The 24,721-nt window shown below is 40.3% G+C and overlaps 1 protein-coding gene across 2 annotated transcripts in view; it reads left to right on the forward strand.

Moving 5' to 3' along the window:
* The first annotated feature begins 305 nt into the window (after positions 1-305).
* Positions 306-24,721, forward strand: part of LOC137796433 (cadherin-22) — a 152,273-nt gene continuing 127,857 nt past the window's right edge. Inside the window, exon 1 of one of the 2 annotated variants that reach the window (XM_068594366.1) lies at positions 306-528. The gene's annotated coding sequence lies outside the window, so the exon portion shown is untranslated. Of the gene's footprint in view, positions 529-916; positions 948-24,721 lie in introns of those variants that run through there. The other variant, XM_068594367.1, reaches the window with a different exon arrangement.

Here is a 24,721-nt window from a genome sequence, read left to right on the forward strand (position 1 = left end):
ATATCTTTTTAGTCGCTTTAATGTATGATCATCAGATCACCCACATGTAGTTTAGGTTGAAGCCACAGATCTATTTAGAAGAAACGATGTGCCAAAGAAGCGAGCTCAAAACCAAATGATATTACTTTTTATTTTCCATTGGTGCGTCTCCGATGAATCCCCCCCTCCCTCCCGCCCCCACGCCCTCCCATCCTCTCTCTCTCTCTCTCTCTCGCTCTTCTTCCCCCACCTCTTCATTTGTAGGTTCCTTCCATCACCACCAGGGGCTTTCCACACCACGCCGTTCCGAGAGTGTCTTTAGACCCGTCCGTCTCCCCCTGCGCTCCTCGGCACGGAGACTCTAGACGCGCAGCGCGGTGCGAGACGAGGGCGCGCAAGCGTGTCTATCCATCCCTCTGGTTTTTTTTTGTTTTTTTGTGTGTGTGTGTTGGTATCACGCAGAGGATCGTACACCTTTCATTCCGGGAGGAAAGCGGCAAGTTGAGAAGCCGTCACCGCATCCTACTGCAACTTATCAACGCACACAAGGTATTTGTTCCCGCCGCACGGCTGCAAAGGGAGGACTTTTTGCGGGGTTGTTTTTTTAATTGAATGGGAAAGTTCACGGGGCCGTGGCGCGGTCATGGAGCATACAACTCCACCGGACTTGAGGAAAGCCTCTCGCCATTGCACTGTGAGAGTTGTGTGTGCACCACACCAGAGGGGGAATTGCATTTATGCATTCACAGTGATTTTGGCGCGCGCGCGCGCGCGCGTGTGTGTGTGTGTGTGTGTGTGTGTGTGTGTGTGTGTGTGTGTGTGTGTGTGTGTGTGTGTGCGTGCGTGCTTGTGTCTGAAGAGGTGCCTTTTTTTTTTGCATTTCATTGAACCTTGTTTTAATCTTTACTTCGAGCCTGAGCATCACCGCCCAACTTGTTGCCACTTGTAACACAATTAACGGAAGAGGGGTAAGTGTTGTCGGCAATGAGCGCTGCGCACGAGACTGCTCGTGATCCGGATCATATTAAAAGCTTTGGACTGTAAACGGGCGCGCACATATGTTCAGATCACGGCGAAGTACGACATGGTTTCCGACAAACTGGGAAATGTCTGGACTGATAATTACGTCGGGCGCATTTATTGTGTAGCGACGTGTCAGTGGGATGTCCACGGTGGGACTGCATGGGCAGGAGTAGTGGGCGCGTGCATTTCATGTGGCATGGCTTTGGAAAATGTGAACACTCCTGCGTTTGAGGTGTGCAGCTGGAATCAAGAGTTTAACATGTGTGTGGATATGAATGCCGGCCGAACGTTTGCAACAACACGGCATACTTTCATAAATGGATTTCCCCTCATGAATTTAAAGGGGAGTGCACGCGCACCTCCCGCACTGTGGGATGCGTTTTTGAGGACTGCGGCCACTTGATGCGCCAACAGGATGCATTTGGGGGAAGTTGGATGTGTGCCACTGTGCACTATAAAAGCGAGGTTGTTGAATAGCTGGATGCAGACGTGCAATCCTACTACAATCTAAAGCGTTTCTGTGTTATTTAGAATAAGGAAACAATACATTGGAGCTGTGCTTATCCGGCTTTGTGATAATCCTTCACAGAGTTGTGGTGGATTAAAAAGTTAGTCTCGTTACAGAGAATACGGGTCGAAATAATAACAGTCACTCCTTTCTTTCTTTTTTAGCCATTTGTTTTGCTGGGCACATTTTCATGTCACCGTCCATTACGTTATGGTCATTCACATTTACTAGTTGAACCATTTTGAATCTTCACATGGGTCAGATGGATTTCCAAAAATCGAATTAGCATCAACAACTATTTATATCCTGTTTGTTTTAAGGCATTTTGCTGGACATGATCCAACTGTTGTGCCACATGCTTTACTGTTACTGTGCCTTTGAATTATGCTTCTCTCCATCTCAATCCACAAGCTTTCATTTTGATTTGTTGCCTTCAATTTATTTCAGACCAACTGCCCAGACTATTTGTAGACATGGCATTTAAATTTACTTCCATATCGTTTTTTAACTCACAAGACAGTCAGCCACTGGTGGGCCAGACGGATGTTAGCTCATTAGAAAAAAAAAGCTTAATTGTCTTGTGATTTAGTTTCCATGGGATCACAAAGATGCTGTGCGGCCATACATAGATGAATGCACGTTGATGAAATTCATTCCATCCCAACTTCTTATTTGTTTCGTAGGGAGGCAGACACCTCAGTTCTGTGCTATCGGAATGAAATGCAACCTATTCCCCACAGTAAGACTTGTATGTATGCGCTCAATATCTCAGAATACGATGTGTGACCGTAGGGGTTACGGTCCACTTTAGATGGATATTACTCGGTGACCTTGGATGAGGTTAGAAATGCTCAAATTCTCTCCTTCAGGGTGACGGCATTCTTGACCGTGTGTATCGGGACACGAGTGTGTGTGTGTGTGTGTGTGAGCTGTGTGTCTGTGAGACCGCCTGCATGCCTCAGTTTATCACTTATCACGAGCTAATTGGTGTTTCAGAAAGTGAGAGGAATGCATTTCATCCCATGTAGCCAATGGATTGCTTTAAGTTTCCAATTAGATGCTGGTCTGCAGAGGAATCTACCAGAAGGGCCGAAACCTCTGGGTGAGGTCCACGACCTTCACTGACCTTGTGTTTGGAGAATTGATTTTTTTTTTTTTGTAGCTTACAATTGAGGATGAAAATTGGTTGGCAAATTTGCTTTACACATATGTTATTCTCAATATTCTCATAAACAATGTTATCAATGTAACAAAAAATAACTAAGACATACCATTCCAGAAGAAATACAAGTATTCAGTAATCTTTTTTTCTTTTCTTTTTTAACACTAATTATGGTATTTTCTAGATTTCTCCTGCATGCTGAGAAAAAAAATGTCTGCACCATTGTGCAAATGCCTCAGAGTGTGGTGATTGAGGCCTGTTACTGCAATTTCTTATTTTTATTTACTAAACCCATCTTGACAGGGGTCACAGTAGGCACTGAAAAACAAATGTAAAAAAGCAAGATCAGCTTTTTTGGACACACGTATTAGTGGCCCACGTACAAAACACACATCTCTTAACTGCTTTAGGTGATACTGAATATGATATATAATATATTATCTGCAAGTAAGAAAAAAAAAAAGGAATATGTTTGCCGCCTTACTGTCCATTACAGCAACGTATCTGCTTCGTATCCGAGACTCATTTATTCAGCCGGTGGTCTAACCAGGGTGTACATTACAAGGGCCATGTAGCAGTAACCCAGATGGCAGAATGAGCTGATTGTGATTTATGTACCAAAAGTGAATGCATTACTGTGAGCTCCTGGAGTCAGTGCCAATTCCAGGCAGGCCTTTTCACACATTTCACACAAACACACACACTTTCAACAAACACACACACACACACACACACACACACACACACACACACACACACATCCACACATTATAGATACACAACAATGCAAGCTTACGACAAAACTTTGTGTTCATACAGTAACAGTTCTCTCTTTTGCACTCTCTCTCTCTTTCACACACACACACACACACACACACACACACACACACACACACACACACACACACACACACACACACACACACACACACATGCACACAACTACACACACACACAGGCCTCCTGAAAAATCCTTTAGATGAAGCAGTCCTCCATTGTGAGACATTGATTACCGTTTACCAAGCTGGAGCATAAATGCAGTTTGTGAAGGAGAGACGCGAGGAGCAAGAAAAAAAAAGGGAGAGGGAGAGAGAGAGAGAGAGAGAGAGAGAGAGAGAGAGAGAGAGAGAGAGCAGGAAACAGTCAGAGAAAAAGAGAGAGGAAGAGAGGCTGATGGATGATCGTCCTGTGGCAGTAAAGATGACAGATAAAGGTATAAACCAGGGGATATTTATGGCTGACAGAGAGGGGAGCGATTAGGCCAACTAATTGATCTGGACCGGTGGTTAGGTGCTTAGTTCCTTCTTAGCCATACTCTCTCTCTCTCTCTATCGCTCTCTCTCTTTCTTTCTCCTTCAAACACACACACACACACACACATTTCCACAGTCACACTCCTGACTGCTCACACCTGCTGTCTGGTTGCCGGTCAGAGACGGTCAGCCCTTAGTCACTTCATTACCCCCTCCGGGAAGGGAGTGAATCAACCATATTAACTCTTGAGCTCTGTGATGGAATCGCTGGGTAGAAGAGGAGATGGAGCGCTGAGGGCTGTGGACAGGCTCCATGCTGGATTTTCCAGTCATGTTTGTACCTAATTTCAAGGAGAGGGTTACAGGCAACACTTTGATCCAACCATTTTAGAGGACTGTGGCTTTGCTGAGGTAACTCAGGTAGTTTTTTTTTATGCTTTTACTTGGGATGAAACAGGTTACTAATGCAGTTTTTTTTTTGTCATTGTTGAAGCTGTGTGAGAGGATACATCGCTGTGAGCTGGAGCACGCTAGCTGAAACTCTTTCCTGAGGCCTACTATAGGCTGTTCACATCATCATCATCACGTTTTGTCATCGTTCATATCCCAAATAATTGTAGCACATGTTTTTGTGTCGGCTGTCTTGCTGACGGAAGATGTATTCCTCTTTCTGCTAAATACAGGCGAGAAACTAAGCAGTCAAATAATGTACAAATGATATAGAATTCTTATCATCTGCACACACCTGTAACTTGTTTGTGGGAAAAGTCTGCAGATGTTGGTCAGCAGATTTTTCTTACTTTGTTTTAGGGCTATGGCCAGCTGTTTCCTCCTGCTTCCAGTGTTTACTCTAAGCCAATTGTCATTTCTGCTCAGGATAGAGTGAGATTTTCATCAAACTCAAAAACCACAAATTACAAATTCTGTAACTTCCTTTTATCCATTTAGCCAGTTAAATTTAATTAAATTACATGTAATTTGTAAGACCAAATATCACAAATCCCATTTGCCGGTAGAACAGACAACATTTTCTTTCCTTGGACCCTCGTATCGGGATAATGATGATTTTGTATTTACATTTGAAAGTAGTTTTATCTTTTTTTTTCATAGCAAGAAAACAGTGATGACCTTGAACTGGTTAGTTTCCCTTTTTAATTGGTTACAAGACATTCCCAACCCAAACAACCAGACAAAGAAATAAGCTGAAAGTGGAAGAAATGAGCAAGTTTTCCTTATGATGGAGAAAAATATGAGATTGTCCTCTTCAGCCATTTGAAGCCAACAAAGTAAAGTTCAAACAAAATCTGAATGCCTGCTTTCAATCGACAGTAAATTCAACAAATCAAAGGACTCTTCAGAGGATTAAAGTATGGACATGTAAGCAGACTAATGCATTGCTGAGAAATGGCAATTTTTGGGGGTATCGTAGATATACCGTGCTGCACTGAAATGAAAAATAAAAAAAAAACTATATATAAAAAATAAACATTGACATCCAGATTCTTGACAGCATTATGATTTTCACTTCATTCCTTCTTTGCATGGCCGATGAACACGGCAGTGATTAAAGATCAGAGGACAAACATACATTATGTACATAGTTGATGGTGTTTTTAAATCCTGATCCGAGTTCTTTTGAACTTTTCCTGTGGTTCAGAAAGCTGCGACTTTGTACACAGCTGAGAATAACAAGATATGCGAAGCCATTGCAAAGATGAACATGGACCTGATGCGCTGTACACCCGTTGATGGTTGATGAAAGATACTTCGTGCTCCGCTGGTGCTGTTGTTCGTTCCTGTGTCTCACCACCTCATGCATAGTTTCCTGGAGGCAGGATTCCATCTCTAGTGATGGATCCCAGGTAGTCAATCTGCCTTCGGTAGCTGGTCTGCCGTTCTAGGTTTGTGCCTCTTGCACTGGAGTGGGAAGAACAACTGCTTTGTAAACAGGCAGTTCTTCACCTGGATGTCACGGTTCACAAAGACTCTTCCTCGGAGTCTGGCATAACCCCACTGGCAGAGCTTATGCGCTGGTGTATTTCTGCATCAGTGTCGGCTTTGGAGGGATGAAGGCTGCCAAGGTAGGGAAAGTCATCCACATTTTTTCGGCTGAAATATTTGATGTGTTGAGTCACACACGCATGCACGCCGTGTTTCACCCCACACACACACACACACACAAGACAAAATCCTCGCATGTGAAACATACCTGGTGATAAACGGTTTCTGGTTCTGATGCTCGTGCACACTCGCGGGCACGCACCTGGCCACAGCCATGAGGGGATTTTTTGTTTGTTTTGCAAGAGATACAAAGCATTAGATATGTTTTTTTTTTGTTCGCTCTTCTCAGATTCATGCACGCAAGAGGAAGAGTTGGGGTCATTTTAATGATAATCAACGACACTCAATGGTAGCTGATATCCTGTTTTTTAAGTGAATGCTAGTAAATATGAGGATTATTCAGTTTGACAGGGGAAGCTCATGTTTTTTTCAGCTCTCGTCTCATATCTGATTATCTACTGGCGGTGTAAGGTGACATTTTTGCAGGCTAAAGATGCTCATTGACAATGAGTGTCCCTGAAATTAGATTTATGATGGGCCGTCAGTTTCAAAGACCTCCGAAGTGAGTCAGGTGCTCTGTAGAGGAGGCAAATCCCTCTTTATAGTCGAGATGGCTCGCGAACTAACCCGTGCAACACTTCATTAATAAAATAAGCCTATTTAATGAGTTCATTTGGTTCATTAGGTTCCAAGCTGAATTGTTTAAAGTGGCAGACGTGAACGGCGGATCTTCAACAGTACAATGAAGCTTTTTCTATTCCAAACAGTGTTTGTATGTTCCACATTTGAGCAGTTGTTTCACAATCATGAAGGACAATTGTGGCTCAGTATTTAGAACTGGTGCCGAGAGCAAGAGGAATCTATACTCCTGGGTTTCCTCCAGCTGCCCCAGTTACCTGCCATGGGTCAAATGCATGCATGTTAGGTTGATTAGAGACTACAGAATGTCCACAGATGTGTACGTGAGCACGAGCGGGCGCCTATCCATGTCAGTCCATCTGTGAACTGGCAACTTGTCAAGGGCATTTTCCAGCCTTCTGTACAATCTAGGCTGGGACAGGCTCCAGCACCTTGTGACCCTGAGTCGAAATAAACGTGTAAGACAATGGATGATGCGCAAAAGTCAGTACAGGATTTAGTCAAAATTACACTCAAAAGCTTTTTACTCAGTGTCTGTTAACGCAGCCTAGCAACAGACAGTTTGCTCCTTCGAGCGGCTTATACAGGCTTTGGATAATTTTATTTTTCTTTCTCTATCTCTTTCCCTCTCTCTCTTGCTCTTTCACTCTCATTTCACTTTGGCAGCACTTTAATCATGTGTCTAATGAATAGTTCTAGTATAATGATTGATTGCAATAACATAGTAATATTTTCTTTGTCTTGGAGAGCAATTTATAGAAGCCGTAATGTTGATGTAAAGTGAAATATTATCGGTACTATTTGTATTATTGTGTATTGTCGCATAAACCAGTTGTTACAGGATCGAGTCATTAATATAAATGTCATAATATGGCAACCATGACAATTGCTTTATTGTCTGCATTGTTGCTATTTCACTCTGCTTTGCAGCTTTGAAAATGGGAAATGAGGAAGAGTATTGGTTTCATTATACAACGTATTTGCATAATGTATAACTCCCATATAGTTGCAATATTATGCTAACTCTTGCACTGTTATAATCTATAATTTGCATGGACATCACTTCCTCCAGGCAAAGTAGTAACTCTTATTACAGCCCCCTAAGAGACTCCTTGTGATCACCAGCGTGTTGCTGTTGCCACCTTGCAGAAGCCTAATGAAAAAGACAAGTTGAAATAATTGTTGTTAATGTGATTCTGAGTCATTCGAGCAAATCTCAGTCAGCCATCAAGAAACGACGGCCTCGTGATGTGATCCAAGAATTACACGTTTAATTGTGAATTTCAATTTTCTTCTGTGCGAAGATGACACGTGATTGAATAGTTTAGGTATGAGTGCATGGATGATTTTCATAAGACACTCGTTAATTATCTTGCCTCTCACTGCCACCCACCAGCAAACATACGCAAACACGAAAAACGATCAAAATGTTAAAGTTTTCATGTGTTTGCTGAATTATGTATTAAGAACACACTCTTGGGCATAGTCAGTATTAGCTTTTGCTGGGCAAAGGATGCACACACAAGCTTAAAAGAAAAGCAGACACACAAACATTTACATAGATTTGTGCATGAGCATGCATGTGCAAACACAAATACACATTTCGAGTAACACAGCGTGCCTCCGTGTTAAAACATTCAAAAGTGTATTCCCTCGTGAAAACATTTGCTGCTTGGGTAGAGATTTGGGAACTTTAGCATAAGCATGCGCCGGCCAACCAATTTGAACTCTATACTAGCTTTGCTTCAAATAGATCCTGATCGCTGTCTTTAGAAGGCATACATTTATTCAAGCCATTTATCCAAGGTCATCAATATGCCTTTATAATAACGTATAGTTCTTTATAGACATCTTTGCTCTGCCCCAGGCCTTCAGGCTTCACTGTGCGATGGTACCAACATGCACTGGGGTCAGGCTGCTTGAGTTATCACCTTACATCACAGATTATGGTCAGGAATCCATCCATTCAGCTGTCTGTGCTGGACAACAACGCCTTCAGTTGAACAGCCCAGACAAATAGCTGATAATGCAAAGTTCTAACTCATTTTTTCTTTCTTTCAATAGGATAGGCATAATCTCCATAATACCTCATAATGGAACAGCATTCAATAATATTCCCCAGACATGTCCCCAAGATGGTATGAGAAAAAGCTGTGAAACTTTGACATAATCCTCATGGCTCCCTTAGAAGCAGACAATGAGGAACTTGTATTAAACTTAATATCACTTATTCAATAATATCTCAATGCTCTAATTGTACTGTGTGCACTTTTGGTGTCTGGAGTGATGTGAACAATCAATGCTACACGAGCTGGCTGAAATGTCATGAAAATTAAATACAATTTATGGGAATTGATGTGTATTGTAAAACATTTTGTCAGTCTTTGCATTCAGGAGACTGTAATTGGTTATTGTGTCTATGCAAGATGGCCGCCTAGGTACTGCTTTCTCTCCTACTTTACTACTCTGACTACTCTGTTGTCTTTTTTTATATTGATTTTGTTTATTGTGCATAATATGTACATATGTACGACGATAGAGCAACGTGGATGTGTACACACACTTGGCCTGATACTGTAACCTTGATTCAGTCATCGGCTCTCAGTTAAAATGTTCAGCTCCTACATTTGTAATTGTGTCCATAGTTACCTGTTCTATAACAACACTGCAGTATGTGTCAGGCTCTGTTTGTCTCACTCTCTTCTCCTGTGCACTCAGTCTCGCTCTGTTTCATAGTGCTTCAAAATTCTTTTTCAATTCTCACAATGTGATCACATTTTGCATGCCGTGTCATGTATTTTCAGCTTTTTGAGTGTCGTTCACCAGGTTGTTCTCATTTCCAAATCATCACCCGCGGACGCACAGTTGCAGTTTCAAACGTGTGGTTAACGTCGTTGATTCAAGCAAAACTGGCGTTAAGGGAAAGATGTTGGTCTGGGTTTAAGGGCCAGTGCGTTGGATCTAGTGGCATAGCGGTGAAACTTGGTTGCAATCTGCAGTGTAGGAGAACTACCGTGGCATCCCAAAATGCAAATGACCTGATCTAACGCCAGTGTTTGGTTTACTGTAGAAAAATAGCAATGTAAAAATAGCGGAACTCCGTGAAGAAGACTCGCCAAGTATTTCGATATATAACAGTAACGAAAACACAAATGATTGCTATTTTCAGTGGATTTTACAATAAAGAAAATGTACATTGATATCAGAGCCAACAACAGGAACACGGCAACAGTGCTGGCAGAGCTAATAGTGTTATACTCAGCGACAACTCCGATGGTCGGTATGGGTTTATCAGCTGTAACCACAGTATGAGCGCAGTGCAGGCGGCTGGCATTAGCTAGCCAGAGGGACGCGACAGAGAGTCTCACATTCACACAAATGCGTGGGTTCCTGATTATTTTTTGTTTGAGTTTACATGTCTCTCCTTGTGGGTTTCCTACTTGTGCTCTATTTGCTTTCCACATGTCCAAAGACATCCAGGTTAGATGGAGGAAACTGTGAAGTTCACATCGTGTTTTTCTGTTTTCATCTGGTAGCCTAATGCATGCTGGGATACGCTCGAGTACAACCTGAATGTGAAATGGCTGAATGGATGGAGGATGGTTGTACTTCTTTCTCTTGGTTCTTTTGGTCTTTTGGAACAACCTGTAACATTTCTAACAGCCCAAGCGCTGCTCCCAGACCATCATTTGTCTGCTTAATAACCACTGTGGTGCCATGTTGAGTCATAGTGATGACATATTAAGGTTTATTCCACTGTCCAATTTAAGCTCTAGTGAAAGAGCATGGCTCATACTTCCTTCTCCCACCTAAGCAGTGCAGCTTTTCCTCCTTCTTCAGGTTTTTTCCAACTAAAAATGCAAAGGTCTTTCCAGCTCTGTGTGTGTACTTGCAGAAGGGTTCTTTTTACAAAGTAAATGAGCTCTTCACAGACAAAATGAAATACAGAAATGTAACAGCAATGTTAACATTTTAATGAATACCAACCATTAGTTCTCAGTGAGCATGTTCATAAATGTCAAAATGATTGATCACTATTTCAACCAACTTGCAATGTGATGATAATACAGTAACCACATGTATTAGTCCCACAGGTTGATTACAGTGATATTTGTTGTCTTTTTAACGGTACAATCAACGGTCATTTTGATAGATTTCCTACAGCAATACTACAATGATTGTCCTGTTTGTTTTGGCTATTTTGGCAAATTCAAGTTCCAACCAAAATGTATATTTTAATCGTTAACTCAGAGTATGCCCCAAATATACACATAAGTATATACAAAATATTTAGATTTTTTAGATTTTTTTAGCGAGTTCGAATAACATCATATTATGACTGCTTTTATACATCATGCATGTCATTTGTTATGCTATTTCGCGAAGCAAAATGTATATAAACATGTGTGAACATTTGTAATGGCTGTACCCATTAGAGGTTAATGAAGGAAGAGCTGGTATAAATGAGAAATTACCTTTTTTATGACACATGTGGCATTTATGTGAATTCTATATTGATATTGACAGTGTCGCCATTTGATGAAATAGGGTCGTATGTCTTGTGTTGTAAGTCATCTGTGTCGTTGATTATGCTGTCAAATGTTGTTCATCATCTCATATAGTTATGAACTGAACTGCTATTCACTTAATCATGGACGTTATCCTATCAAAGGAGATTTCAAGAACATGTGAGCAGAATGATAAATTAGTATTCAACAAAATGCAATGGGATATTCATGTTTATAATAAGGAATAGATTAAACTCATTATAGTACAGGTATTGTCTCTATTAGTTGAGCTAATTTTGCTCAGTCTACGATGTTCTATGAAAGTAAAATTTATGGAAATGTGAATCACACCTGTTGCAATTTAAAATGATAACACTAATGCATCATGCTGAATGCTGGTTTAAATAATAGCGATAGTAGAAGTAAACTGATATTTCTTATTTGGCATTCCTGTCACCAAGCAAAAATTATGGGGAGTTTAGGAATATATTAGTCAAAAAAGCATGATACAAACCCAATTTTTGATTGAAAGAACATTTCACATTTCAATGTATAACACCAGAGAAGTGCAAACACCAACATTAGCTCTGGGGAGTAATACACAGGAGTAGTTTTTTGTTTTACTTTCCTGTACTTTGTCTCAACTTAGCTTGTCTAAAAATGGTCTCCTTTTCAAAAATGTGCAATAAAGACCATCCGTACAATTATGGAATTATAGAAGGGCAAAAAGTATTTAAAACCATCACACAAACCTAATCAACATGAGAAAGAATACTTTGTATGGTGTGTTTTATTTGATTATATTCAACTGAGGGGTAATGTTTGGTAGTAAGATAACTTGTGCTAACTTTGCAGGTTGGCTGCGAATGTGCAACAATAAACTTACCAAAAAATGAAAATGAAAAGACACCGTGAGCCACAAGGTCTTAGCCCCGTAACTGTGCATCAGCACTTTAATTCGTAGAAGCTATAGAAGCAACCCAGAGAGGAAGAAAAGACTGACAACAATATCGGCCTCCGATTGGATCACGTGCGGCTTGACACCCTCAAGAGTATGTTCCTTCCCAGATTTGCAATCCTACAAAAAAAAACTTAAATCTCTCAGAGGCTCAGCCAACAAAAGTTAGTAAGGTTACAAAGCACATCTGCCAAGACGGTCTAGAAAGTTCCCTCTCCAGTGAGCTGAGGCTCTTTTCACATGTACACTAGACTCTAAAACATAGATAAGTTGAGCTTTTAGATGAAGATTCATGGCAGTTTGATTTAAAATATCTTTGACTAGTTGCCGGGGTGGTGTCATTTTGAGCAGAAATGTACTCCCCTACTGGGAACAACCCAGCCTCAGTAGTTTGTAGTACTCCACATACAGTGCATTCTAATTCAACTGTATTTATATAAGGTAATTTGAACACACCAGTTATTTGAAACACTATAGAGTTGATGGAGTAAATAATGTATGCGTCATACTCAAATGGCCTTTTGAACTGGATGGCGGTCGGCTGGAAATTAGAGAATTGAGTGACTTCTTTCTTACTGTGCCTGTAACTAGCAGTTCATTCTTAATTTCAGAACAGCAGTGCGATCTGCAATTTTGTTCACAGTGCATGTATTTATACTGCAACATGAGAGCTCATTTACCAAAATTATGGGAGACCACGCACGCATCCAAATGAGCAAGTGCATATGCCTCCGACAGCACCAGTGATGATGACTCGACTGACTTAATTCACTGAACATCCACAAGAAATTACAAGCTTCAATGGGTTATGTGCTGTAAGTGTTGGGGCGTTTTAATGCATTGTTTACACATTGCTGAATTTGCTGTACTCACATTATCTGTCTCAGAGAATTTCTGATATGAAGATGTCACATCTGTTTTTAATGGTGCGCAGCTGCATGCACACATATCAGTAATCCTGGGACACACCGGGATTTGTACTGATGATACGTATCTTTGTAAAGATTAAAGTGCTATGCGTGCATGTGTCGGTGTGTGTGTGTGTGTGTGGTGTGTGTGTGTATGTGTGTGTGTATATTTACTTGCACACTGGAGTTACAGTCATGAGCTTGTGTCTCCTCTTTGTTTCCGCAGCATAATGGGCTTTGTAAGATAATACCCAAGAGACTTAACAATACTTCTGAGCTTGGGGATTTTGAAGCCGTCCCAGTTCGCAGCACCGCTTTGGCTCCGAGCTTCATCTATGATTGGAAAAGCAGCGAAACCTGGATTTACCGGCAAATGATATTAATCGCAGCCGTGGTCCTCTTCACTTTATCATCTGCTCTCTTTTCAATCACTGAGCTCTCGGTTTCAAAGATATTTTCCCTCTACTTCCTAATTTACTCCTAGAATGACACTCAATGTCAAAATAAGTTTATCCTCTGCAATGTTTTACTTTATCGCAGGACAAAAGAAAGACCTTGGCAGGAGCAAGTTATAGACCAGCGAGAGGCTCAAAGCTTTTTTTTTCTTTTCTTAAATAAAAAAAAAAGTCCAAAACATTGCTCACAGATATTGCTCAGATCTGTGTTTCTGTAAAAAAAAAAAAAAAAAAAAAAACAGGAGGAAAAAAAGAAACAAAAAAATATACCTGCCAGCATGAGGCTGTGAATAGAATGAATAAAATGTGAAAGGAAAATCAATTTAGACCTGAATGTGCAAAAATCATCAAAAGCCAACGTTTCAACTTTACATCACAGAAGGTTAAGTGCAACCAACGCGGCAAACGTGAGTAAGTGAGTGACTAGGTCTCTAAGCCTCGAGAGTTTTTTTTTTTTCAGACCAAGCTCGGGTCGGACTCAGGCTCATTCAATTTCCCTTTGCGTGTTTGTAAGCATCAAAGAGTGTGCTTCAGCAAAAGCTTAAAGTGATGGTGACAGTGTCGATCTTGGGCTGAGAAAATTGCAGACTTTCTCGGGCAGGGGCTTGAGCACCGCTGGCTCTCCTGTGTTTCCATTTTCAATGTGTGGACTGCAGAGCTGAGCGAGCACAATCGCGGGATTGTTTGACGACGCATGCTCCAGAATGGGTTGCCAGGTACAACTGAACAAATTATGCAACGCATATCTCACGCAAACAGTTCACAGTCAGATGAATTCACGGGTATCGTGAGTGCAACCTTTTTGTTGTCTGGTTCACGTGACTTTGTTGGCAAACATCCCAGTGTTGACAGAGAAATAGCTTAACATCATTCCATTTCTGCTTAAAGTCATGTCTGTTCTCAGGTTTACATTAAGGTTACATGTCTAGTTTTTATGGCTTTGTTGGGCTTAGCTGTCATCTTTGTCGAAATGCGCAACAGTTAGCCCAATTACATCATAATGTTTCTGTGTTCATGAAATGTAAAAACACAATAGCCTGTTGTAATGTATTGTTTAAGAAATGACACGACTTGGTTCAGTTAGTCTGTCAAAGTAAGTTTTGCTCACTAACTACAATCAGAAGCCAAACTTAAACTAGCTAAAGTTAGCTTATCAACCACATGCCATGGACTAATACTGTCATTTTATTCTAGACACTTAGTAGAGACTCAAGTGCACAACAAGAGATTCAAAGCAGAACATTTACACATTGCTTCACTCCTCAGCAAGCCAGCTGTGTCTTGATTAGCTTGATTAGCTATATTAACTTCTGCTTCTAGCGAGCTAACATATTAGCAATATTTTGTAGGTCAAAGGCCACTTTCTGCCGCAATAAATGCAGAAAGTAAAAACTGAATGCTAAGCCACATATGTGTTGTATGCTGGACTTGCTCTGGTGAGCATCTGTCACAGAGTGAGACATTGTATGGTGCTTTTTTTGTTTCCACATGACAGTGACACACTTTGTGTTTTTCTGTCCTGTGGTGCAACCACATTTATATTACTGGCGCAGACATATTTTTGGAAAGACAGTTTCACCTTCATTAGTTTTTATGGGCCATATCATTGTTGAAAAGTCTTGTGCGAAGTTTTTGTTGCAGCCCCGCGATTTAGTTTACCAGCGGGATTAGCATGAAACAATGACATGCTCGTGTAAATATTGAATATTGAATCAGTATCTGTTGCTATTCTTGCATTAATTGATTTGCTAAAATGTTGTATTTGAAGTAAGCAATGTTGACTTTTCACCCAAAAAATCAATTACACACAGAATTGCAAATATTTCACATTTTATTTAATAATTCATGTAGTTTTCTATCACGTGCAAATGAATAGATACTTGTAATTTCTAACACATTTATGTTGAATATAGCAGTGAAACTAACCTTCAACCACTAAAAAGGTGTAAATTATAATTATGACAGCGGCGTGTATCAGGCCCTCCTGATGATTGCTTTGGTATAGGAGACGTTACACTCCAGAAGGCATCGGAATAGATAGCATAATTCTTTGTTTGTGAGGGATGCACTGTTTATTAGAGATCTATCAAGTGCGATGGGATATTGCACAGTAACGCCACAGAACCTGTGTATTTATTGCCCTCGCTTGACGCCTCTGGAAGGCCTGTAATAGAACTGATAAACAGGGCAATTATGCTTGGAGCTCTTTTAGCTTGTATTGATAAGAACATTTGGCACTTCAACATTAACTGTCTGGCTTTCATTTCTCGTGACAAGTTGTAGTTTAGCATGCCCCACAATCTTACAGCAGCTCATTTGACACCTAGCCACTCACTTTTTCAGCCAGTCAGTTTGCTTATCCAGCCAATTAGGACATTGAAAAGACAGAAATGGAAAAGCAAGGTTACTAACGAGCCTGTCAGTTATCAGATGTCCAGCCCCCTTTTTCATCGACGTCGATCAAGTTTTTTCAACCGTTCAGTCTGCAGTTCATCCCATTACATTGTATATCAATGCAGCCATACTGCTGTAATATCTTCATGGCATTTATTAGCAAACATGTTGCATGGGTATATATTCAGTGTTAGAAAAATTCACTCGACACCTTGGAGTAAAAGTACATTTATTCTTCAAAGAAGGAGCAGAGACAGAGACAAAATGTGTTACTTTACTAATTGCATATCCAAGTGTGCTCAAAGAATGAGCGAAGCACTACCTACTTAAATAGCATAAGGTTATCAATACACCGATTGCACCTTCTTTCAGACAGAGACATACATATTCCCCTGTCTTATGGCTATCAGGAGACATGCCACGTTTTTGTGTAATATTAAAGAGAGACAGTAAGATGAGAAGTCTTAATATAACAGTGAAACAATCACTGATTAAGCGTACATAAGTTTTTCTTCCAACATTTAGCTAATCCGTTTTTTAATTGTTTATTATTTAGAAAAGCAGAGCTAACACATATCCCTGCTGAATCTCATACTATAGGCTTCTCAACTCATTGCCCTTCTGGTTGGAAAGTACAGCAATTGTATAGCAATTGAATGCTCACAGCACACACTATGCTGTTGTTTTTAATAGAGAAAATGGTCTGGACTCCCAGTTCCTTCTTGTTCCATCATGTGTTTCCCATGTATGTGTTAGTTTTACCTTTTACCTGCTAATGTTGGCTTCTCCTGTGCCAGCTTTATAATGCTATTTATGGTTGACATATAAGATGCCTTTAAATGGAATAGTGTGTACCAGGTCTTTGGCCTTTTGAAAAAAGATTATTTTGAATTAGAAGTAAAAACCCCCCTCTTGAATTGACTGAATTCCAAATTGTATTGACTACCTGCTCTGACTTGCGTAGACTTCAAGGAGCCTATTTGTCTGAATTGACCCTTCGTTAAGTCCTGTCTATCGACCACCGGGGTTTGACAACAATCTGCCATGCAGTCGTTTCAGCTTCCCCTTTATTTTCAGGCTGGTCTTGAAAATGTAGAACTAGCCATGGTTAAATGTTGTTAAATAGTGATCCTCCTTACACACAAAGCGATAACATTAGCAGAGTACGTTAACACAGACTTAATTAGCATTAGCACTGCTAAGTCACGCGAGCTGCTGAAGGTGTGCAAATCCAGCTTTTGCTTCTTAATGTTTTTACAACGAAATAGACCCATTTCCCTAAACTTTTCCTTTTCACTGTTACTAGCTGGGCTGAGATTTGACAGACAGGTAGTTACCCTCCTACCTGCATACTTAAGGGGGATTACATGGCATCGCAAGCTTAATGTAAAGTGTTAGTAATGGATTCTCAACTCTGTATTTTTGTGTGTGTTTGTGAGAATGCTTGCTTCAAAGACAATGACGGTCTCTGTGTGCGTCTGTGCCCTTGGGTTTATGTGATGCCTGAAATGTTTTGATGTCCACAGCGACTGGTTTGTTAGTCTGACAGATGCTTGCACATGTTATAGTCATTGTGATATGCTCACCATTGTGAGCGAGACAGAACCTCAGAGTTATATGGGCTCATGATCTGGTGTGCTTTGTTACCTGCTTTTTTGTAAATGTGTGAGTTTTTGTTTGCAGCCTTTCTGTCTTCTATCTTAACTTTCTTGGCTGCACAATTGTACGAAGCCGAGCGCATACTAAAGATGAACACGTCTCCCCTTCATCTTCATCTGTGGAAATAAGAAATATAGATTTATGTTGTGCTAGTTTTGCAGCTAGAAGGAAAAGGCCGTTTTCTGCTGCAGTGTGTTGGAGTAACTCTATTCTAGTTTGTTCTAGTTGTGTTTCTACATATCAGAGATTGGGGTGGCAGACTAATGAAAAAGAGGGTAAGGTATAGGTTGAGCTGAAATGACGAAGTGGAGTTCACAGTAAATGTCACCTGCAGGCGGCAATAGCTGCAGCGGATTAGTGCAAGTCGTTTCAAACCATCATAAACATTTCTGTCAATGATGAGGTTGAGCAAAAAGAAGGTATTTTGTAAGTGATGCATTTATATGCCTACATTCCAACTTTATTGTAATCCCAGATGGCTACTGCTGTAACACAAGTATGGAGATATGATTTTTTCCCTAATGTATAAGGAGATGTCAGAGGTACTCTCCATCATACACCTACACTGTAATTTACAACCCCACGTTCCTGCAGATGAATCTGTGCTTCATTATGAATAATACAATTACAAAGATGCAATTTAAATGCAGACCCTCACACATATGTTCAGGAAACTACAAAACGTTGAGGAACAGGATCAACAAACGATTATGTAAACAAGCTACAGGGACTTTAAGAAGCTTGAGGCGGGACTTTGAGTTCTATGACCTGAATAACAGACAAGCTGGAAGTCTTGAAATCCTTCATGCAACCACTTTTTTTATAACTTGTAGGGCAAAAAGGCATTTCCAACAAAATGTTTAATGACATACTTGCTAAATTAGAACACCAAATGCTCTTATATCTGTTGGTTATTCTTTGAAGCCCAGCGCCCCAGATCTTTACCATAAGAGAGAAACAAGTTTCTTCTTCGCTTCCTTCAACAAAGCCATATGTCTCATGGCCTTCAAAGCAATATTTGTTGCATGTTCTCATTTTTTGTCAATGATAACAAACATATAAATTGAATGCATGGCTCCAGTATCTGTATTCTATTAGCAACATATCCTGTTTCTTGTACATTTGCAGTGTGAATCCTTTATAAATCATTGGTTGTTAATGGGACATAGAGTATTCCAGTCACAGCAAGAGGAAGGGGAGGGGGCAGCTGGGAGTCCCAGGGGGACTCAGACCCGTGGCAGATCCATTATTCATGGTTCACCATGGGCTTGTAGCGAACACTGACACCCGACCTGCCTAAATCAAACAGGGCCAGTGAGTTTAATGCCCCTTGGGAAATGCGAGGCTCAGGTAAAGGTGTGGGCGGGGGAGGTGGAGGGTTGTAGTGGGGGTGACTGTGAGGGTCAGATCAGAAAGGAAAGGAAGGGAAAGGAAGGAGGGCTGAAGAGGAAAAAAAAAGGGAACGGCCCCTCTTCTGACACTGGCTCTTGATTCAAAAGCTGTCAGCACAGAAACTGCTACAATAGTCACTTTTGTTTTATTTGGTATGCTTCCTCTTGCTTTTGTCCACACGGCGGTTTCTCTCTTTTACATACTGATGTCACTTTGAGTCTAATCATGAAGGCACACGCTGCAACGGTAGGACCGCCTAAGCTTTTCTTAGTAAATCACCATGCTCAACAACCTCTGTCTCATTCTGATAAACTTTACATTGACTTTCACTCATTGAGTGATCAGGGAATGTAATGGGAAAACCCTATCAACTGAATGTTTTCATATTCTAGTTGCTGAACTCTGAATTTATTGTGCACATTGCAGACCCAGTACATGCATTGTGTCTGGCATGAATTTGAATTAACCGTCGTGATCTTTGTCCATATTGAAGGGCTCAACCTCAAAAAGCTAAAGATAAAAGTAGTATATACATGACACAATATAATGGAAATTAAATGTGAGCATTTTAAAATATGTATAAAAGTGTAGTATGGGTGACAAGTTTTCAGTGACGAACCCGAAGGATCAGAAAGCCTTCGGGGTGGATGTTAAAATGATGTCAGGGAAATCAGCAAGACCTCACTGGTGTCCTCGCTGAGTCATTGCTATGCAAGACAGTTAGTAGTAAAGCTCCATTCAGCCCCAGAGCCAGAAGGTGACACTATATAGAAGCCAAGCACTAAATATCCACCGAGGGATTGATTACCGTGTACCAGCATTGGTACGAGTTAAAATCACCTTCATCGCTGTCTTGATGTGATCAGAGCACGTCTTGCTTTCACACATATTCTTTCAACCTTTATCTCACAATGGCAAACACATCTGCATGATCTCCGTGTACAGTATTCATGAAATAAAACACAAACAAACTGCGAATCACAATGGAGGCCATCTTCTTTGAATTAATTATTTCTTCTTGTTACTGAGCTGAAGAAAAAAAGCATGCTTGCAAACACCCTTTACATACATTTTCCCAAGATAACTTGTGCCCCAATGTAACAAGTCATTACTGTCTGGTTTCTGCATGCTTGGCTAGAATTGAGTAATTCTATGAAATCAATGGCACAACTATTAATATTGCCTCACTATTTTATTTAGATATGGAGTCTAAATAATTCAGAGACTGTTTTACTGTCTTCGTACATGGCGCGTAACTCGTTTTCCACATACAAAGAGGCCCTGAAGTCCCTGGTAATTACCCACCGAGATGTTAAGTTCGTGGCTTGCGTCTTTATCTCCTTCAACTCAACACTTCCCATGGGCAGCCCCATCTGTTCGAGCTAAAAACTCTCCAGTAATGTGTAGCATTTCCTTTGATCTTGCAACATTGCCAAACTAAGTCAAATGTCCTGGATTTGCTCATTAGATAACCATTAGCTCGTTTCCACATGATTTGACATTGCAATCAACAGTCAAAGCACATAGTGATCCAAACAGAAGCAAAACACAAGAAGTAAGTGCGCTGCGGATGCGGTGTGTTTGAATGCGTTAGTATCTCTGATGTATACAATTATTAAGCACTTCGCATTGCTAAACTTTTGTATCAAATATGTAAATTCATGGAGAAAGTTTGTTCCTGCTTTATATTCACAATGTAGTGAGTGAGAACTTGGTTCATCACAGGGACTTGTTGGTCTGTTTTGTCTTATCAAACGTGTAAGGGTATTTAGCATGCACTTTCGGGAGCATTTTTTGGGAAGGTAGCCAGAGGCACTCAATGTTTCATCAAACCTGCAGTGTCACCTCATTGTGCTTGTCACTGCATTAGTGCAATGTTGCTTCTAATAAATATGCAATGGTGTGCATAATATGCATGCCGCAGTTTACAGAGTTTCAACGAGCCACAGCCAAGAAAAGTGCCATTAATTTAAACTTTCTTTCAAAGTTTTGAAAGGCTCTCATACTCTATGCAGATATGCGGCCGCAACTGCAACACAAAAGCCAGAGGAACAAAAAAAAAAAAAGGAAAAGCAATCAGTGTACCAATCAAAGTTGAAAGGAGTCTGGTTCTTTTTAAAGCCGATTTAGATAATGATGAGAGAAAAATGATCTTACATCGAAAATGGAAAAGTATTTTTCAAGCAATTGTCTTTGTTCGCTGTAGGTCAGTCTTTAGACAGACAGAACAAGACAAAAAGGTTCGCAGTGACCGAGGATAAACTCTGACAAATGAATAGAAATGAGAAAAATAAAGAATAGAATAAAGATATACATTTTTTTTGTTTTTTTTTGTTTTTGTATCTTGTCACCCCTCTTCTCTCCTCTTCTTGTTTTCAACAGCTTCCCCTTCTCTGCCCCCATCCATCCATTGCAGATTAATGCATTTGACAAACCACTGAGCAAGAAAGGGCATTAATAGCTACTCAAAGCAAAGAGCTATCATGGGAACCCTTGTTGTGAGAAAATTACGCATCTTCAAACCCGCAAGGCGGTATGCAGGGATAACAGAACGCTTGTACACACTGTTTTCTAAACACTCTCTTGGCCAAGCCTGAAAAGAAAGAGGCGGGAGAGACTTCAACTGGCAAGTCAAGGCAAGGCGAAGTGTGTGTGTGTGTGTGTGTGTGTGTGTGTGTGTGTGGACGGGTGCGGGGGGGGTCTGTTCCCTGGATGCATTGGTATAGGCCTCTGCTTCTGAAACAGTTCGACCACAAAGGCCTAATCACCAAATGACATGATGATCCAGCTTACACTGGCTGACTAAAACTGTATTCCATTCCTTCAAATACAGCATATGGGTCTCAAACAATGTGCAGACTCACAGGTTTTTGTGTGTCTGCACGCACACGCACACGCGCACGTCTGTGCTATGCGTGTGTGTTACTTTTGTCATCTTCAAAATACCAACTTTATCCTAATTCTCTTGTGGTTAATTTGCCAAAGCTTGAGAATGTTTCGTTAATGTTTGATGTTATTCTCCACAGTTGCTCTTGACAAATGACCACAAAAAAAGCTGCAGTGTTTACCGATGTCTAAGTGTATAGTGCGTTTTAACAACGGTATGACCTTTAGCACGTTGTCCAGCACTCATAAACACTGATGACTCGAGGTGAAAAGAACACACATTTAGCTCCAGATTTATAACAAAAATAATGATTAAAAAGCGCGTGCGTGACACAGTCCAGGGAATGATGGGAATACATGGGGCTAATTAGCTTTCAAAATCGGAACTAGGAAAAACAAATTTCTGTCCCCCATTCCCACCACATGTAATTTTTAAACAGGTTTGTGAGTTTTTCATTTAATAACGTTGTGTTTTATTTAAATGGAATGAAGTATTCTTTATGCATATTTGTGGTGAATACTGGAGGTGCCGCTTTGCTTTTTTCTTTGAGTAAATCCTAGCAACAAAGGCAATTAGCAGATATTTACTCAGTATGTTTCCATACGATTTAGTGGCACCATACCAACTGATGCTATTTGCTCCATCTCATTAGTAATCAAAAATAAGAAATGCATTGTCAATACAGGGTCTTAATGATGCTGTCAATATTTAAAGAATCCACCCACCACCAAAAACAGAAAAAGAAGAATTGGAAATCTACATATTTCACATTAATGGAACTGCTTGCACTTCCAAATGTGTGAACGTTATATTATAAATTTGGAACAAAACACATATAGATATATCTCATTCCTGATATATACTGAGAAATATCTATATGTGAACAGGAATCAAGAACTCTATTTAAATTCCGCAGCACAACATTTATGACCAACACCAAAGCTCCCTGCCAACACAGGAAGTAGTGTTTACTGCCCCTTTTGCAGCCAAGTGAAAAGTGAGGGTGTGACGGTTGGTGTAGTGAATGAGCCTTCAGCGTGTCAGTATGTCATGCTCATGACAGAAGATTACATCCAATCTCAGAACAACACTTAAGGACATACTTTCCCTAACCTATTATCACTTAACCGTACTGTAGGTACCATGCACGGACATCGGGGATTTCTTTTAAATTTGATGTGCAGTTGGAACTTTGTTCTCTTAAATATGGCTATGTTTCTTTCATTGAAGATCGTTTTGTGGCTTCCAAAGTGGCCTTCCTATGTTTGAACCTGATTGAAGTGGTTTGATAAAAAAATAGTCTCTATTTTGCGTAAAATACGCCTCATTCAAAAGACAATTTGCATTGCCCAAATGGATTTAATAACTAAAACAGAAACAGGAATCACGTTTCCTTAAAAGATGCGATCAATACTAATACGTGTTGCATAGATTATTTTACCTGGAGTTGGAAGCATTCCCAGGTCATTACACTATGAATCATAATCCGTTATAATTTGTACCTTTACTGAGTAAATATCAAATACCTGGTAGAAATATTGACAGTTATTGGTATGTAAAAACAATCTGATAATAATACAACTATAAATAATACCATTTTATTTGAGCAATAAGTGTGCTGGTGTATTGTTCTATGTGAGCAGAAAATACACATGAATTGTGTTTGTGTTGAGGAGCAATGTCGTTACAAGTGGGAGAAATGGACAATGTTTGTTTTTTTAATTTTTTTTAATTGTGTTATCTTAAAACCTGTAACGCTGCTCTGACCTCACAGCATTTGTACAATAACCCACTTTCTCCACGACACCTCGAGACAATATTTCGAACTGGTTGGATATTACCAATTCACATCCTCCAGCGTCATGCACATCTGTACACGAAACACATTTGAACTCTGCCTGAACAATTCATGAAAAATGCCTGTCCTAACAACACATCAAATATACAAGTCCCACTTTTGTAAATGTCAATTACAGTTATGATTACACTCTAAACTCAACCGGCAGAACAGTAAAGTCAGATGAATCAAGAGCAGATGGAATATCAGCAGCGTTTCCTCATAATATACTGCACCTGAGCTGGAACATAAAGAACATTCCATTTTCTGCCCCTGATTGAATGTTTGAGTGCCTGACTGTGTAAATAACATTGAGCACAAACACACGCACACACAAATTCATGCCCAAGCAAATAGGTGGAGTACACTGTCAAGCATATGTTATACACCTCAGAGTAGGGACTCAAATTTCCGAGAGCACTTGCCTCATTCATTACTGCAGTAACTATAGACATAATTGTGCTCTCAAATTGTCTGTGGAAGTAGTGTGTGTAGGTGTGTGCATGTGTGTGTGTGTGTGGGAGAGAGAGAGACAGTGAATAATAGGAAGACAAAAAAAAAAGCTTAATTTTAATGGCTGTGGGCTGTTGACAAAGGTTGAGAAAAAGGCTTTTCCTCATGTATAAAATCTCACATGTGGACACAAAATCTGACACGCGCACACACACACACAAACACACACACACACACACACACACACATCAGTACACACCAACATGTGAACTGACACACACATAAGCACACATCGAGGCAGTGATCTGACAGGTGAGAATGGCTTACAGCTAGGTTAAAGGGGAAGCACACTACATAAGCAGGTCACCTCTCCTGGGACACAGCAATTTTTCAGTGTGTTGCTCTGGGAAGGGGGGGAAAAAAAAGCAACACAATGAATTGGTACAACCTGGTGATCTTTGGGTTGACAGTTTGTCCCTGTCTCACCTCTGTCTTTCGTTTCGTGCAGGTGGCTTCTTCATTAAGTCCAATTCTCTACTTCAAGAAATGTTGGCAGCCGAGGGAAGAATGTCAGTGAATAATTTAGTGTATTATATAACAGGAGTAAGTTGTATGACCTTTCCGTTTTAACACTTTATCCATGCA

The sequence above is a fragment of the Clinocottus analis genome, unplaced genomic scaffold (assembly GCF_023055335.1).
Source record: "Clinocottus analis isolate CAN_PGR_092001 unplaced genomic scaffold, fCliAna1.0.p SCAF_3, whole genome shotgun sequence".
NCBI classification, from domain to species: domain Eukaryota; kingdom Metazoa; phylum Chordata; class Actinopteri; order Perciformes; family Cottidae; genus Clinocottus; species Clinocottus analis.